This window comes from Bactrocera dorsalis, chromosome 6 (genome assembly GCF_023373825.1).
Source record: "Bactrocera dorsalis isolate Fly_Bdor chromosome 6, ASM2337382v1, whole genome shotgun sequence".
In the NCBI taxonomy this organism is placed as follows: domain Eukaryota; kingdom Metazoa; phylum Arthropoda; class Insecta; order Diptera; family Tephritidae; genus Bactrocera; species Bactrocera dorsalis.
The window spans coordinates 41,142,218-41,161,533 of NC_064308.1; the positions used below are offsets into that span (position 1 = coordinate 41,142,218).

The 19,316-nt window shown below is 39.1% G+C and overlaps 1 protein-coding gene and 1 pseudogene across 1 annotated transcript in view; one reads left to right on the forward strand and one right to left on the reverse strand.

Moving 5' to 3' along the window:
- LOC125779275 (uncharacterized) overlaps window positions 1-12,294 on the forward strand; it is a 40,120-nt gene extending 27,826 nt beyond the window's left edge. Inside the window, exon 2 of the mRNA XM_049460383.1 lies at window positions 12,235-12,294. The gene's annotated coding sequence lies outside the window, so the exon portion shown is untranslated. The remainder of the gene's footprint in view (window positions 1-12,234) is intronic.
- Window positions 12,295-17,759: 5,465 nt separating this feature from the next.
- Window positions 17,760-17,958, reverse strand: LOC125779901 (small nucleolar RNA U3; annotated as a pseudogene).
- Between the last annotated feature and the right edge of the window lie 1,358 nt (window positions 17,959-19,316).

Below are 19,316 nucleotides of genomic sequence, written 5' to 3' on the forward strand. Positions count from 1 at the left end.
ATTTATTATCATGTTATTAGTTGATTAGTTATCATGGAATTAGTTGAGAACACACCTGGATGTCAATCTATTGGTTGGCCTTGCTTTCTTCGGCGATGCATTCCATGCATAATATCAAGGCATTTCCAAATAGAGCAATGTTCACAAACGAATCACTGACGCAAGTTGAGAAAAAATTCGTCGATGTAAATTTTGTTATTGGAAGTGTTTCCGCTGGCTGTACTGTATTCTCTGTGTTCAAAAACACTCTTTAGCCATTCTCCAAATGAACTGCGAAACGCACAACAGTCGGAAAAGTCGATTTGACCAAACTACAATATCAAACATTGACATGAGTTTTGAATGTGAATTAGACAATAGTGGCGAATATGGTACGATCCATATATTGTCGACTTCGATATTCACTACTCTAAGTTGAATGGTAAACGTTCTGCTATTGTCGCCTGATGAGCTACGACGATAGAGTGGATATCCATCATTTCCAGTTAGCGTTTCCGAAAGAAAAGCACGTGGATAGTGTTTCGTGCAATTATTGCAAGTGGGATTGTGGTGTCCGCAAGATCCATGCACCATATTGGTTTTCATCGCTACGTAGAATACTGGATCTGAGGAATTTCTGCAGAAATGATTTCATCAATTTGATCACAATCCACCGTTCAAAGAAAAATGTGTGCAACTCAACAGAGTACATCCAGCATTTGACTGCACCATACTTGTATATACATACGTTGCTTCAAGATAAAGTTCATCAAACATCGTAGCTGTTGTTTGAAAAGTCTTGCTGTATTATCGTGATGATCACTTGCTGATTGACAGCGATCCATAATTCCACACATATGTCATCGCATCCTGGGAGTCTCATGAAGTTCTTGTGTCTTGAGCTGCCATACGTTGATGGCAAAAAGAACGCCGACCGATATTAGCGCGATGTCTTCGTTGCTTCGTAACAAATTTCAATCTGTAATTGATCACTTCGTTTGAAACACACATAAAGTTTTCACTGAATAATTTTCAATAATTTTTCCGGAATAAAAAAGTAAGCGACCGAAATTGAACGATTCAAATAATTTGCAAATCAAAATATTGAAAAACAAAACAAAAAAGAATTGTCTGAAAAGTCATTTTTTGGAAATTTCCAATTTTTCGACTTTTCCTTATGAAAAGTATATGGTTTTTTTTTTATATCTAACCCTTTCCAGATCCACAGCGAACAACTTCTGATTTCATGAAGATTGGTTCCGCCGTTCTCGAGCGTTAGCGTTACTAACAAACAAACAATAATTTTTACTTACATACATATATATGTATATCTATACTAATTATATAAAATCGCTTATATGAAAAATGTTTGTAACGGCTAATCTCCTAAAGTTCTGAAGCGATTTGCATACTTTTTTTTTTAATTTTCCGAAATCAAATCCTTTTTCTTTCGGGTTGAAGTTTTTGAAAAACCAAAAATATTGCAAGCATAAGGTTTTTCGTTCACCAAACGCAGTCTACAGCGAAGCGCGCTTTGTGTGTGTGCGTGTGCCCTTGATCGTTTGCGGCACGCACTCTCTCTCTCTTCCATCTCTGCACATCTTTTCCAGCATAACGTAATGAAGTAAAGTACATACATATTTACATATGTATACACTCTCTCTTCCATCTCTCGCATCTTTTCTACATAACTTATTGAAGTAAAGTACAAAGCGAAAAAGTTTGCATATATAAATGATCGCAGAACAAGTGAAATAACGCTAAACAGCACAATCAAATGCTCGCATAAATTGCCGTATGTATGCATGTATGTAGATATGTAAATACAGTGTCAACTATATTTATTCTGTTTTACAGCTACTTATTTTGCAGCAACGCACCGTTGCTTGAATTGCTTTTCTTATTGTCTTTGTACTTTTTTGTAACAAAGCACATTGAAAATAAAAACAGAACGCTCTCCGTAAGGAACATCCAAAAACCAATAAAATCAAATATTAAGATGTAATGTGGTTTTCATGTGTGTCTGCGAAATACTTGCTGGTTTCTTCTAACTTTATTGTATTTATGATCGTATTCTGCAAATGGTAGAGTAAAATTGGAAATTTATTGTCTTTAAATCAAAAGGTAAAAATTAGATTTAAGCGAAACTAATTTGGTTAATAATAAATATACGGTTTTTACAATAAAAGCTTTCAGAGATGCCAAAAGCAAAATCTCAATTATTTAGATTCTCATCAAATAGACGGCAAATTCAGCTAAGACGAAATGAGACGGTCGACGAGAGTGCAAATCGCGTAGAGAACGTAAGGTTGCAAATGATGCAGAATAGACAAGGGGCGATTGCTTTCAAATCAGCGTTTAACTATAGACAGGATTGTAATTATTTGGACCATTCCCTTTTATTCATTGGTCGAATGAATGGCATTTGCAATTTTTGTAAGGCTAAAAAGTGGGTGAAAGAGGCACCAAGTATGTGTTGTAGCAAGAGACATGTAAGTGAGACATATAGGTGAGCCTTCGCTGACAATCAAAGCGCTGCTTACAGGTGAGCATCAGTCGTCCTGTCACTTAAAAAAATATAAGAAAATGCAATGGTTGTGACTTCGTTTGGTGGTAATGAAATTAGGAAGGGTAATTTCATGCCAACGTTTAAAATACATGGACAAGTTTACCACGTTATTGGGAGTTTATTGCCAGCGCCGAACACAACACCAAAATTTAAATTGACTTCCAATATGCGAATAAATCTTTGTGGAGCTGGACCATCCAATCGGTTTGCAGAGTTCCTACTTAAAATAGGTAACGGTTGCAAATCTGTCACCAAAGATGGTTATGTAATAATGCCAGATATTGCAGGAACCTGTGTTAGAACAGTTGACCAACTTATTGACAACGTGTATCCAGATATTATTAATTTGCACCACAAAGATTCTAAGTGGTTATATGAGTGAGCTATAATTACTTCGACGAATTCCGATGCAGACGAAATCAACAAAGCCGTTTGTCAAAGAATATTATCAGAATATAAAATTTACAATTCTTTTGACACATGAAGGAGACGTTGTTCACTATCCAACGGAGTTTCTTAACTCTCTTAATCCCTCGGGACTACCTCCATTTCAACTAGAACTTAAAATTGGTACGCCAATAATCCTTCTACGAAATCTTAAGCCTCCCAATTTATGTAATGGCACTCGACTGAAGATAACGCACTTGATGCCTAATATCATTCAAGCAAACATTTTAACCGAACCTGCAGCAGGCGAAAGCACAATGATCCCTCGGATACCAATGATACCTACAGATCTTCCATATAGTTTCAAAAGAGTACAGTTCCCCGTTAAGACGTGTTTTGCGATTACCATTAATAAGTCCCAAGGGCAAACATTTAATACTGTTGGCATAGATCTTCGAAACGAAGTATTTTCTCACGGTCAATTATATGTGGCTCTGTCACGAATTGGTTCCCCGCAAAACAAACTGTTCTCATTTCTGGCAATGGAAATAAAACAAAAAATGTTATATTCACTAAAGTTTTTAATAATTAAAATATATCCTTTTTGGTTATTGTTCCAAAATACATCAATTATAAGTATACCTTATTAGTATACCTTATTTCATATCTTGAATTAATATTTACTCTATACAATCCTATTTATTTTAAGTAAGAGTTTTGAATTGTTACCTTTTTGTTATCTATTTTTAATTTTTCTGTAAAAAAAATTTAATAAACAAATTATTTATAACGTTAATGAATTTAAAAGTGTTTGCAATTAATTCAAATATGGGTAGTAAATATTTGTAAGTCTAACATAAGTTACACATTATACTCATGTATGTGTGTTTACATGTACGAATAAAGGTATTCTTTTATTTGCATTTTAAACTACATTAAATTCTTTCCAATACCCTCATCGTTTCAGTTTTTGCGGCGTAACAAAGTACGCCGGGTATTTGCTAGTACAAAATAAAACGTTTGTATGGAAAAAAGATAAGGGCTGTTTTTAGGGGATTTCCGGCAACTTTCGCAATTTTTTCTTACATAAGAACCTTCTTCTAATAATAACAAATACAACAAAAAAAATCAGCCAAATCGGTTCAGCCGTTTATGAGTGATGAAATTACAAAGAAAGTGGCATTGATTTTTATATATACAGATAAGATATGAGGGCTAGGGTATTGTCCTATTAATTTAAACCATTTTTTATACACCGAGATACTATTCTCAGGAAAGAATTTTGTCCATATTTCAGTTCAATATATGACATATTGATGTATATTTTCTGCAAAAAAAAAGTAGACGTGGCTGTAGTTCACCCATTTTTACACTGTAATATAAAAAGGTCATACGAATTTCATTTAGCAAATTTTGTTGTAATCGGTCGGGCGAGTCTCAAAAAATTGTGATATCACCTAAAAGTTGGCGGTCACGTCCATCGTTGAATTGTTATCCCAGCTCTATTTAAGCCCTCTTATATTATCTCGGGACAGGCACGTAGCCAGGGGGGGGCTAGAGGGCTGAAGCCCCCCCCGAAATAAGGAATCTTTTGAAACTCTTATACACAACTCAGCTCAAACCTATAACAGTCGTACGCAACTACACTAGACGGTGACTGAAAACTTATCAAAAGTCATACTTAAGCGTTGTACAGATCTCCATCTTGATATGGCGAAGTTGGTTGGACAGGGATATGACGGAGCAGCAAACATGTCAGGGCATTTAAGTGGAGTGCAAACCAGGATAAGACAACTGTATCCAAAAGCACGATATGTTCATTGCGCTAGTCACCGATTGAACCTTGCGCTTTCTAATACTATATCATTTCCTTCAATACGGAACTGCCTTGGTATTGTCAATGAAATAGCAAATTTATTTAGAAACCATTCAAATGCAAACACAACTTTCCAGGACGTTATACAGAAGCACGCACCAGAAAGCAAAAAAAGACGACTTGTTCGCCTTTGTGAAACAAGGTTTATAGAAAGGCATGAAAGCATTATAAGCTTTGTGGAGCTTTTCAAATTCATTGTACCAAGTTTGGAAATAATTTCGAGTAAGACATGGTCCATTTCGTCTAAAGCATCAGCCTTCTTAGCAGCGATAGAGAAAAGCGATTTTTTGCTTAGTCTATTCGTCTGTGAGCAATTGTTCAGCTTAACGCTGCCACTGTCTGTGCAACTCCAAGAAAAATCTATGGATTTTGTATCAGCAATGAACCGAGCCAAAGAATTAATAAGAACTCTGCACCAGATAAGAGAAACAGCGGATGGTTTTTTCAACGATATTTTCCAAACAGCATCACAAATGTCTAAAGATCTTTTTGACACAGATCTTGTAGTGCCTAGAGTGACTTCGCGTCAAACTACTCGTGCTAATCCACCTTGCACAACCCCTGAAAGCCACTTCAGAGTTACAATATTTATTCCATGCGTTGATGCTCTGATTCAAAACATGACAGAACGATTATTAGTGAATGAGGATATACTCTCGTCATTTCAAATTCTACTCCCAGGTTTTGCTGCAATTGATAATGCCGAAGAATTAAAAAATTTAACTATTTACTTCGAGGAGCAAATATCAATGACAGCATTAAAATCAGAGTATCGATTGTGGTGTGCCAGCTTATTAACAATAGATCCAACCATAGAAGTGTTGAAATTACTGCAACATTGCGGTGCAACGTATTTTAAAAATATTCAGTACCTGCTTACAATTTTACCAACTCTTCCAGTGACGACCGCTTCCTTCGAAAGAACTTCTTCAACCTTAAAAAGAATAAAAACTTTACCACGCAGTGTGATGGGCAATGAGCGGCTGAGTGCACTTGCTGTTATTGCAGTGCACTGGGATATTAAAATAGATCCAGATGAAGTAATTAATGATATGGCAAACAAGAAGAAAAGAAAAATATTATTTATTTAAGTTACAACTACCAAATAATTTAAGTAATATGTATATGAATTTATATTATTTTTTTTAATAAACAGAAAATTTAAAGTTTATATATGTTTTTACTTCAGCCCCCCCCGAAATGAAAAGCTGGCTACGGGCCTGTCTCGGGAGTAAAATTTAAAGAGTCTGGCGTATTTATTCATTGATTTATAGCGCATTTGGGCACAGTGAATTCGGTTTTTGTAGTGATTGGAGTGATATCTATGTATATGTAACTATTAGAGAGCGAGCTACGCCCCCTTCTTAAAAGTGTTTCCTTCAGAGGTGCCTATTGAGTTTTATATCTTAATTGAGTGCTAAGTTTAATTCAATAAGTTTTGTGCCAGATCGATCATGTTCATCATGTTGTAATAGACGAAAGACACGTTTACAGTATTTAGACGTGCGGTCGCTCCGAGGTCCTAACATCGACTCGGACCACAATCTTGTTACAGCCAAGATTCGCACCCGTCTCTATGCAGACGCACGTCAAAAAACTCAAGGAGGTCCGTAAGCGGTTCAATTTGTGGATTTTCTTCGCACCAGAATTGATAATTTTGTTTATTTACCGCATCACTCAAATGAAAGTGAGAATCATCGGGGAATATAATTTTCTGGTTTTAGCAAATTTACAACGTTTACGGTGGTTAAATTGTTCAGAGTGAGAACAATTTATGCTCAATTATTACTATCATCTGTTCCAAAATATTGTGGGAAATCAAGTTGCCTTAAGCCAGTGTTTCCCAAAGTGGGCGATAACGCCCCCTTGTGGGCACTAGGGTGGGTCGATTCCGGACTTTTTTCGATTCGGTATTTCTAATAGTGCGGAAAAGTTGCCTTGGTACTTCCTGATTCCAATGCAACTTTTTTTTTTGAGATCGGATTGCATCTTCAACCCGAACCTCGGCCTTGAAATTTCGGAAATTCGCCTAAAATCGTGAAATTGTCTACCTAGCACCTGAAATACGCATCTCATGGCAAAATGTATAAAACAAAAGTTATTTGTCACGTCATTTGCTACCGAAATGGTATATGTGATCATGGCCGTAGGACGAACCGTTCCCGAGATACGAGCGAAAAGGCGGCGCGCCACAGCGCAAGGTCAAAATTGTTGCATCTCATGGCAAAATGTATAAAACAAAAGTTATTTGTCACGTCATTTGCTACCGAAATGGTATATGTGATCATGGCCGTAGGACGAACCGTTCCCGAGATACGAGCGAAAAGGCGGCGCGCCACAGCGCAAGGTCAAAATTGTTGCAGCTCTCAGCTAACCTGTATTCGTCACCCAGAACCCACCGCGTGGAGGTAGCTGCTCTTCGGGTTCCTCCCAAGCCCAACCCAACCAACCAACCATATGTCAGGCTTGTTTTAGTCTGAATCTGTGTCAAATTTATTGATAAAATCAGATATTGTACTAAACTTTGGCACTTGTTGCCTAGATTTCAGTGTAGAGCGTATAAAAAGATCACGAGATTGGGGGCCAATAACTTTAGAAGATGCCTCTGTCACCAGTTTGACGATTCTCTCTACTGCCACGGTGTGAGAGGGGAATTCACTAAATTTCCATACCTCTGCAGTGTCTCCCGACAGCCCTTTTATGAGTTCTTCGTTAGAAACTGAACAAAGAACTGGTGGAACAGTCAAGGTAATAGTCTTCCAGTTAATCATATTGTAATAAGTATTAGCTTTGAAATTCAGCTTTGGCACTTTATTACATCTAACTCTTCCATTTATGGTGTCAGACTCTGCTTCTCTGGCTGCCAGAAGACGGTCAAGGGCCAACTTTCTGACTTCTATCCGTTCGTCAGTCATCATACTAAGGAGAATGTTTTCTGGAAGAGCAAAGAAAGCATTCTGTTGAATGGATGAATCGACAACCTTGCGCAGTTTAGCGGGTAAGTATCTCGACCTTTGAATCGCAGCATAGAGATGGCGCGAGCCATCTTTGATTGAACTGTTGAATCTTATTGAGAACCACAAAGGTGAGTAAACTGTAAGTATGTACTTGACCAAAATCTTTATTTCCTTTGTTGGTTTGTCAGTAGAAATGTATAATCTCAGAATTCTATTTGCACAGGTGAGCCAGCGAGATTTGCACATGTTACCTGGATGCATCGACGCTAAATCTGAGGAACATTGACCGGAAATAACAGCTTCTGATATTTTATAGAGATAAGCTTGGTCTGTGCTAAGTTGGGTCGGATTAATAACCTCAGAAGGTAATTGGCAGGATGGAAAACTTTCAAATTTGACAACAGGCAACTTCTCACAATAAGGAAGCAGTTTACCTATGTCGCCAGAGAATGTATTTGGACTCTTAGAGACACCATCTATGTTTTCGAAAAGAGCACGGAATGGAAGTTCGTTGAAATGTAGAAGACAAACAACCCACTGTAATGGCCTACCTATTCTTTCTTCTAGTTTCCGAATGATTCCACCTTTCCAACCTGTGTTCGTGTTGGTGCCATCAGCACCGACAACTTCTAGATGTTCCACATCAACTGAATTGTCTTGTAAATGTTGCCATATAGCTTCCGTCTCATCCTCAGCTGACCCGGAAGGAGAAGTGACGTGGCCAAAGTAATGACAACCAGGTTCCGCTATAAGAGAAATATGTTCCTCTTTGACAGTGTCGCGGTAGTACTTTTCACCTTCGCTGACTTGTGTAAGTGTATTGTCTTTGCGGCCGTCAAAATACAGCCCATATACGGAGTCAATACTTTCGGTGTTCTGGAGCTTAACACCAACACTTTTTTCTGCCCGACTAATCTTGCATTTGTCAGTGACAAAGCTAGCCTGATCCTCTGTTATCAAACCTGCTTTTTTGGCATCCAGAAAAGCCGATGAAACAATCAAGGCCGCTACTCTATCACTTACTCCAAATCTTTGGGCAGCTAAAGCAGTGTGTTCTAATACTAGTGTGTTTTGTTTGGTTTTAGAGGACGGAAGAGAAAATTCATTATCACCATCGTTTTTCGATGTATCAATGTGCGACGCGCCGTCATTGTTTTCGTCTGTATGAGAGTCTGGCTGATCTGAATGGTCACGTGTTCTAGCTGATACTTTTCTGGTAAGTGTTGATGTTGAATGACGTTTTGAAAGCTTTTCTTTACGTTCATTTTTCTTTGTAATCTTTTTTGTTTCAGGTAGATCAACACTTCCAATGCGACCAATTCTTGTGGTTCTCTGGTCCAAGAGAAATGGTTGTTCATTGATAGGAACTTTCCTTACCTTTGGACAAGTGCAAGAAGAAAAATAAATGCATTTACAAGCAGCGATGTCAAATAATTTTCCGGCAGAAGAGACAAAGTCGTCTCTTTTAGAGCTCAAACCTATTGGGTTCCTTAAAAACATTTGTTTAAGAGTCAGAAATTTCTTATGGTATGTGGTGAGCATTTGTACAACTCTGGTGTGTGAAACTATCGGAATAGATGACTTTTTGAAGGTATTTTCAACCTTTTTTGCAACTATTTCTGTAACCTCTTTACTCCTAGGTTCATAGTTGTCGCCTCGGAGTCGCCCTATACCAAATCTTTCAAACTGATAACACAAAAGAACATCCTGGTAAGTAGGTAACTGGGACTCAGACAGGGTTGGGCATTTTTGCACTACCACTAAATTGCCCTACCACTAAATATTTAGTGATAGTGAAAAACAAATTGTACTACCACTAAACATTTAGTGATAGTGAAAACCCTTAGTGATAATAAACATTTTTTAGTAACTTAACACTCACTCACTACTTTAGTAACTTAACACTGCTCACCACATACCATAAGAAATTTCTGACTCTTAAAAAAATGTTTTTAAGGAACCCAATAGGTTTGAGCTCTAAAAGAGACGAATTTGTCTCTTCTGCCGGAAAATTATTTGACATCGCTGCTTGTAAATGCATTTATTTTTCTTCTTGCACTTGTCCAAAGGAAAGGAAAGTTCCTATCAATGAACAACCATTTCTCTTGGACCAGAGAACCACAAGAATTGGTCGCATTGGAAGTGTTGATCTACCTGAAACAAAAAAGATTACAAAGAAAAATGAACGTAAAGAAAAGCTTTCAAAACGTCATTCAACATCAACACTTACCAGAAAAGTATCAGCTAGAACACGTGACCATTCAGATCAGCCAGACTCTCATACAGACGACAACAATGTAGGCGCGTCGCACATTGATTCTTCGAAAAACGATGGTGATGATGAATTTTCTCTTCCATCCTCTAAAACCAAACAAAACACACTAGTATTACAACACACTGCTTTAGCTGCCCAAAGATTTGGAGTAAGTGATAGAGCAGCGGCCTTGATTGTTTCATCGGCTTTTCTGGATGCCAAAAAAGCAGGTTTGATAACAGAGGATCAGGCTAGCTTTGTCACTGACAAATGCAAGATTAGTCGGGCAAAAAAAAGTGTTGGTGTTAAGCTCCAGAACACCGAAAGTGTTGACTCCGTATATGGGCTGTATTTTGACGGCCGCAAAGACAATACACTTACGCAAGTCAGCGAAGGTGAAAAGTACTACCGCGACACTGTCAAAGAGGAACATATTTCTCTTATAGCGGAACCTGGTTGCCATTACTTTGGCCACGTCACTTCTCCTTCCGGGTCAGCTGAGGATGAGACGGAAGCTATATGGCAACATTTACAAGACAATTCAGTTGATGTGGAACATCTAGAAGTTGTCGGTGCTGATGGCACCAACACGAACACAGGTTGGAAAGGTGGAATCATTCGGAAACTAGAAGAAAGAATAGGTAGGCCATTACAGTGGGTTGTTTGTCTTCTACATTTCAACGAACTTCCATTCCGTGCTCTTTTCGAAAACATAGATGGTGTCTCTAAGAGTCCAAATACATTCTCTGGCGACATAGGTAAACTGCTCCCTTATTGTGAGAAGTTGCCTGTTGTCAAATTTGAAAGTTTTCCATCCTGCCAATTACCTTCTGAGGTTATTAATCCGACCCAACTTAGCACAGACCAAGCTTATCTCTATAAAATATCAGAAGCTGTTATTTCCGGTCAATGTTCCTCAGATTTAGCGTCGATGCATCCAGGTAACATGTGCAAATCTCGCTGGCTCACCTGTGCAAATAGAATTCTGAGATTATACATTTCTACTGACAAACCAACAAAGGAAATAAAGATTTTGGTCAAGTACATACTTACAGTTTACTCACCTTTGTGGTTCTCAATAAGATTCAACAGTTCAATCAAAGATGGCTCGCGCCATCTCTATGCTGCGATTCAAAGGTCGAGATACTTACCCGCTAAACTGCGCAAGGTTGTCGATTCATCCATTAAACAGAATGCTTTCTTTGCTCTACCAGAAAACATTCTCCTTAGTATGATGACTGACGAACGGATAGAAGTCAGAAAGTTGGCCCTTGACCGTCTTCTGGCAGCCAGAGAAGCAGAGTCTGACACCATAAATGGAAGAGTTAGATGTAATAAAGTGCCAAAGCTGAATTTCAAAGCTAATACTTATTACGATATGATTAACTGGAAGACTATTACCTTGACTGTTCCACCAGTTCTTTGTTCAGTTTCTAACGAAGAACTCATAAAAGGGCTGTCGGGAGACACTGCAGAGGTATGGAAATTTAGTGAATTCCCCTCTCACACCGTGGCAGTAGAGAGAATCGTCAAACTGGTGACAGAGGCATCTTCTAAAGTTATTGGCCCCCAATCTCGTGATCTTTTTATACGCTCTACACTGAAATCTAGGCAACAAGTGCCAAAGTTTAGTACAATATCTGATTTTATCAATAAATTTGACACAGATTCAGACTAAAACAAGCCTGACATATGGTTGGTTGGTTGGGTTGGGCTTGGGAGGAACCCGAAGAGCAGCTACCTCCACGCGGTGGGTTCTGGGTGACGAATACAGGTTAGCTGAGAGCTGCAACAATTTTGACCTTGCGCTGTGGCGCGCCGCCTTTTCGCTCGTATCTCGGGAACGGTTCGTCCTACGGCCATGATCACGTATACCATTTCGATAGCAAATGACGTGACAAATAACTTTTGTTTTATACATTTTGCCATGAGATGCAACAATTTTGACCTTGCGCTGTGGCGCGCCGCCTTTTCGCTCGTATCTCGGGAACGGTTCGTCCTACGGCCATGATCACATATACCATTTCGGTAGCAAATGACGTGACAAATAACTTTTGTTTTATACATTTTGCCATGAGATGCGTATTTCAGGTGCTAGGTAGACAATTTCACGATTTTAGGCGAATTTCCGAAATTTCAAGGCCGAGGTTCGGGTTGAAGATGCAATCCGATCTCAAAACAAAAATTTGCATTGGAATCAGGAAGTACCAAGGCAACTTTTCCGCACTATTAGAAATACCGAATCGAAAAAATTCCGGAATCGACCCACCCTAATGCGGGCATTTGCTATCATAATACTCGTATAATCATTTGCGCAAAAGTGTAGGGTAGGTAGGTTCGAGCTGATGTAGCGCATGCTTTAAGCTCCTGAAAAATTTATTTTATCACTTGCGAAATAACGTCGGGTAGGTAGCTGATATAGCGCACGGAAATAAAAAAAGGGACCTTTATCCTTTCTTACAAATGTATTTCTGGGGAAAATAAAAAAAGGATAAAGATCCTTTTTTTACAAATGTATTTCTCGGAAAAATAAGAATTCATATTTTTGGACTTCTTCTTCTTCTTTTTTACTGGCGTAGACACCTCTTACGCGATTATAGCCGAGTCAACAACAGCGCGCCAGTCGTTTCTTCTCTCTTCGCTACGTGGCGTCAATTGAATATTCCAAGCGAGGCCAGCTCCTTCTCCACTTGGTCCTTCCAACGGAGTGGAGGTCTTCCTCTTCCTCTGCTTCCCCCGGTGGGTACTGCGTCGAATACTTTCAGAGCTGGAGTGTTTTCGTCCATTCGGACAACATGAACTAGACAGCGTAGCCGCTGTCTTTTAATTCGCTGAACTATGTCAATGTCGCCGTATATCGACAGCTCATCGTTCCATCGAAAGCGAGATTCGCCGTGGCCAACGCGCAAGGACCATAAATCTTTCGCAGAACTTTTCTCTCGAAAACTCGCAACGTCGACTCATCGGTTGTCGTCATCGTCCAAGCCTCTGCACCATATGGCAGGACGGGAATTATGAGCGACTTATAGACTTTGGCTTTTGTTCGTCGAGAGAGGACTTTACTTTTCAATTGCCTACTCAGTCCGAAGTAGCACCTGTTGGCAAGAGTAATCCTGCGTTGGATTTCCAGGCTGACATTGTTGGTGGTGTTAATGGTGGTTACTAAATAGATGAAATTATCTACAACTTCAAAGTTATGACTGTCAACAGTGATGTAAGAGTCAAGTCGCGAGTGCGACGACTGTTTGTTTGATGACAGGAGATATTTCGTGTTGCCCTCGCTCGCTGCCAGACCCATTTGCGTTGCTTCCTTGTTCAGTCTGGAGAAAGAAGAACTAACGGCGCGGGTGTTGAGGCCAATGATATCAATATCGTCGGCATACGCCAGCAGCTGTACACTCTTACAAAAGATTGTACCTGCTCGATTAAGTTCTGCAGCTCGAATAATTTTCTCCTACAGCAGATTGAAGAAGTCGCACGATAGGGAGTCGCCTTGTCTGAAACCTCGTTTGGTATCGAACGGCTCATTCATGGTCGGGCAATGGAACGTCTGCTCCATCGTCATCGATTGGGGTATCGGGTTCGCCTTCTCCTGATGTTGTGCGTTCACTGCCATTTAGCAGGCTGGAGAAGTGTTCCCTCCATAATTTAAGTATGCTCTGGGCATCGAAGGCTAGATAACCTTGGGGGGTTCTACAAGAGTATGCTCCGGTCTTGAAACCGCCGCATCTTTTCGTAGAATTTTCGAGCATTACCCCTGTCGGCCAGCTTATCAAGCTCTTCGTACTCACGCATTTCGGCCTCTTTCTTTTTCTGTCGACAAATGCGTCTCGCTTCCCTCTTCAACTCTCGGCACGTGTTGTAGTCGATCGTAACGTTGCGGGGTAGGCAGCCTGTTTTCTCTCCGCTGCGACACGGCACTCTTCGTCGTACCAGCTGTTCTTTTGCACTTTCCGAAAACCAATGGTTTCGGTTGCAGCTGTACGTAAGGAGTTTGAAATGCCGTCCCACAGTTCCCTTATACCGAGATGTTGACGAGTGCTCTCAGAGAGCAGGAGTACAAGCCGAGTGGAAAATCGTTCGGCTATCTGTTGTGATTGCAGCTTCTCGACGTCGAACCTTCTTTGTGTTTGTTGGCGTGCGTTTTTTGCTGCACAGAGGCGGGTGCGAATTTTGGCTGCAACAATATAGTGGGCCGAGTCGATGTTAGGACCTCAGAGCGCACGCACATCTAAAACACTGGAGACGTGTCTTCCGTCTATCACAACATGATCGATCTGGTTGGTGGTTTTTCGATCCGGAGACAGCCAGGTAGCTTGATGAATCTTCTTATGCTGGAATCTAGTACTACAGATAACCATATTTCGGGCCCCGGTGAAGTCGATCAGCCTCAACCCTTTTGGGGATGTTTCATCGTCGAGACTGAATTTACCGACCGTAGTGCCAAAGATACCTTCTTTGCCCACCCTAGCGTTGAAGTCGCCAAGCACGATTTTGACATCGTGGCGGGGGCATCTCTCATAAGTGCGCTTCAAGCACTCGCAAAAGGCATCTTTGGTCACATCGTCCTTCTCTTCCGTCGGGGAGTGGGCGCAAATCAGCCATATGTTGAAGAACCTCGCTTTGATGCGGATTGTGGCTAGACGTTTATTCTCCGGAGTGAATGATAGTACTCGGCGACGGAGTCTCTCTCCCACCACAAATCCAACACCAAACTTGCGCTCCTTTATATGGCCACTGTAGTAAATGTCACAATGACCTACTCGTCTCTGTCCTTGTCCCGTCCATCGCATTTCTTGGACGGCGGTGATGTCAGCCTTTATCTTTACGAGGACATCTACCAGCTGGGCAGCGGCACCTTCCCAATTAAGGGACCGGACATTCCAGGTGCATGCCCTCAAATTATAGTCCTTGTTTCGTTTGCCATGGTCGTCATCAAAAGGGGGGTCTCTCATCCGAGGCTGTTTGTAGTTTTTCGTTGGGGGTGTTTTTCACGTGGCGGGTCTCAAACCCAGCGCACAACCTTATGCAGGGGATGTTTTTCCTTCTCACTTTAGCTCGCCTTCAAACGGATGTTCTTAGGCTACATAGAGGATACTTGGTCAAAGACCGGAAGTCGTGAGCTGCTTGAGTCATATGTAAAAGAATCGTTTCTGGCCACTCCCAAGTGAATGGCGATCAGAGAACTTTCCTCACTTGCGTGAACTTCTACACATGACTCCATCCTCCATTTTTGGACTACTATATAATAATTGTGCTTAAGCATTCCTATATAAACAATGTAATATTTATTTTATATTCATTTGTGGTTTTGCGCGCAATAGATGAGCATTACTTACGCCTCCTTTATACTACACGCGAAGTTAAACGTATTTCTCAAAGTAAATCAATGTCGGAAGTAAAAAAGAAGAGACGGTAATACTGTGCAGAATACATTAAATTCGGATTCATTGAAAATCCCACAAACCCATCCTCGCTTTTGTGTCTTCTATGTCTAAAAACATTTTCGAATGAAACAATGAAGCCGTCAAGACTGCAAGATCATTTGAATAAAATGCATGCAGACAAGAGAGACAAGAATGTAGCATATTTTGAAGACCTAGAGAAGAAGCATAATACTCAGCCAAGTGTAGCAAAACTATTTTTGGCGGCTGCTAAGCAAGATGACGACGGACTTCGAGCACAATATCTCTTTGCTAATTGCTCAAAAAGGCAAACTCCTTAACATCGGAGAAGAGTAAATATTACCAGCAATAAATGAAGTATTAACTACCGTGCTTCATAAACCGGCCGCAGATATTATCCGAAAAATTCCTATGAGTAATAATTCTGTGCATAGACGAATTGATGAAATAGCCATCACCTGAGGACAAGCCAATTCTCAATTCAGCTCGATGAGTCCACTTTACCAACTAATGAAGCATATGTGAAGAACTATTATTTGCTAGAAATTTAGAGACCGATACATACGAAACCATATTCAATATATTGGGAAAGTTTTGCGATGAGAAAGAGATTCCTTTGAAAAATAAGTATTATTTCAATTGCTACGGATGGCGCTCCGGCTATGATAGGATGCCATAAAGGCTTAATAGCGCACTTAAAAAATAAAATTCCAGATGTCCTTGGTGTACATTGCTTTATTCATAGACAACATTTAGTTGCTAGAAACTTAAGTGAAATACTATTTCAATCACTGCAATATGTCATCAAAGCAGTCAATAAAATCCGCAACAGCTCTTTGAATGATAGATTATTTTATCAGCTTTGTGTTACCAATGACGAGGATTTCAATCGTTTGTTGTTTCATACTGAAGTTCGTTGGCTATCAGGAGGTAATTGTCTGACTCGATTCTACAATCTGTGACGAATCATGGATCTATGCGTATGAGCCCGAAACAAAACAGCAATCGACCGTGTGGCTCTTCCAAGACGAGCCAAATCCAACAAAAAAACCAAAAAAAAAAAAACATTTTCGTTGATAAATATTCCTATTTTCATTATTAGGCCAGAAATATATATAACAGCCCTCGTATGTAAGCTACACACTCTCATAAAATTTGTACATTTTGCCCTGATTTTTATTAAGCATTTCCCGAAAAAAATATATAAGGGGTATTCCATACCAAATCGACCACTTTTGAACCCGACCCCTTTAGATTTTGCTGAAACTTATCCATCCTTTTTTACCCTTTGGAAAAAATTTTACAGAATTTTTTCAAAATTTTTTGTCCAACTTCAAAAAAGTTATGAATTTTGCTATTTTTTGCTAAAAAAAATGGCTTTTTTATATTCAAATAGCCATAACTTTTGTAGAAATTGACTTTTGGGGACCATTTTTTTTTTAAATTTTTGTTTTTAAATGAACTTTTCGAAAAAATACTCGAAAAAAATTTGACACGATCAATTATATAAAACAATCGGTTTTTTATGTAAAATCATAATTTTTTTTTGAAATTTCGCCATTTTTGTTTTTTGTTTTTTTTTTCTTTAAAAAAAAGCTTAAATTAGTTTGACAACTATCCCTACTAATCTTGGAGTGGGCCGATTTTTTTTTATATTTTTTTTATTTAAAAAATGAAAAAAAATTTTAATAAATAAAAAAAAAATATTAAAAAAAGTCGGCCGACTCCGGAATTGGCAGGGAGAGTTGCCAAATTAATTGAAGTTTTTTGCGTACACATATGAATATGTCACCAACAAAAAATTGATCTTCACAAGTCAATATGGCAGCCAAATTGGCGAAGAACAAGTGTAGTAAATTTTACAACAAAAACAAGCACAAATTCCACAAGCGCAGGCGCTTCATTCATAAAAACAGCGGCCGTAACATCTCCCCGAGCATGCCTTTGCCAACAAGTCGTCTTTTCGCGACGATGGCAAAAGCTACAAATCATAAATTGCACAACTTTCTGGTGCTTCTCGTAAAAATCTGCGTCGATATGTATTCACGATCATACATATACATACATATGTATATATTTACGCATGTTTGTAGGCGAAGCTGCTACAGCGGCAAGGGGTGACAATCGCAGGTCATTACTTTACTTATGCCATAGAAATTCTATTGCTACGAATATGGAAATGACAACGAAATAATGCAAATATGCATATTTCTAAAAGTCATTAATTATTTTGAAGAAATGAAAGGAATGAATGATCCTGAGAAGTATAGTTTTAACTTTTCAACGGCCAACGCAGAGTATTTCAACCAAAAGGAATTTATTCATTAAAATCACCACTCAGAAGTCGTTTTATCCATCTTAAGCGAACGATTTTCGAAGAAACATCATTTCTAATATGCCACAAGACAAAATTAGAAATGAACTTCTTAAACCTCACGCTGTCAGATAAAACGATATACCTCGTCATCGCGGGTCGATTTCCAAAAATGGAAATGAAGACACACAGAAATGATTCTGTGAAGTATAGTGTTAATTTTTCAACGGCCAACGCAGAGTATTTCAACCAAAAGATACGCAAAATAGTTGAGAATTCGCAGAAAGACAAATGAAAGAAAAAGAACTATAACTTCAATAATGCACAAGCATACAAACATACATATGCGCACACATGTGAATATGTCACCAACCAAAAATTGAAACATTGGTTTACAAAAACAACAACAGCATAAGCATGGCAACATTTCGTTGTGTTGTTGCATCGGCCGAGCTGTGCCGAAAGAAACGAACAAACGATCGCCGATTGTCACCGCTTCGCTTGCTACTCGAACATCTTCGCAGACAAGGTTGCGTTAGATTCATATTGAGCAAGGTTGCGCAACTTGCATTTAACGCAACCTTTTCCGGTGTCGTATAAGAAGTATATCTTCAAAAATGGTTATTAACACCAACAATAACGTGAGGCTCCAAATCCAACGTAGAATCACTCATGCTAATGGGTGCCACTTTGAACTGAGTACGCAATTGAACTGTACTGTACGAGATGTACGGCGACATTGACATAGCATAGTTCAGCGAGTCAAAAGACAGCGACTGTGCGGCTAGGCCATGTCAAGGTCTACTTAGTAACCCGAATTTGCGCGAAATAGACAAAATAAGAAATGACGAGCGCGCTGTTGTTTACCCGGCTATAACCACGTAGGCGGTGTCAACGCCAAAAAAAAGAATAATACATATGAGTAATCATCATTCACAACAGAAGAACAATTTAAAAAGCATTCACAGAAGGTAAAGTAGGAATATATGCAAAGTGATGCGACAAGCCGTATAACATTTTACAAAATAAAATCACATAGATTTTGATGGATTTAATTAAATCGAATTCATTCGCTATCCATACAAAATGTATCGAAACAAAAGGAAAAATCTTTTAAACGATGGAGTATTTGATCTGGTGGCTCCTTGGCAGAGTGAGATTAGGTTAGGTTTAGAAGTTTAAAATTCCACACTCGGTTATCCGAGGCTTCACCCTATTAATAATATGCAAAATAAATACAAAGTCTGTGGTGCTGTACATATTATAAAAAGAAAACCAAATAATTTTTGTATATGGTAATTATAATATGAAGAATATGTTTAAAAAATAAGGAGGGGCTAAGTTCGAGTACTTTGGAATATTTCATACTCCTGCAACGATCAGGGATCAAAGCCGGATAAATACGTTTAGGTGTAGGAAAAACTTCATAACAAACAAGTAAGGAAGAGCTAAGTTCAAGTGTAACCTAAACTCATATTTCATACTTTTGCAACGTGCAAAGATCAAATTGGGGGACGTACATTCAGGTGTTGGCAAAACTTCATATCAAAAAATGTTGCGAAAGAATTTTACATT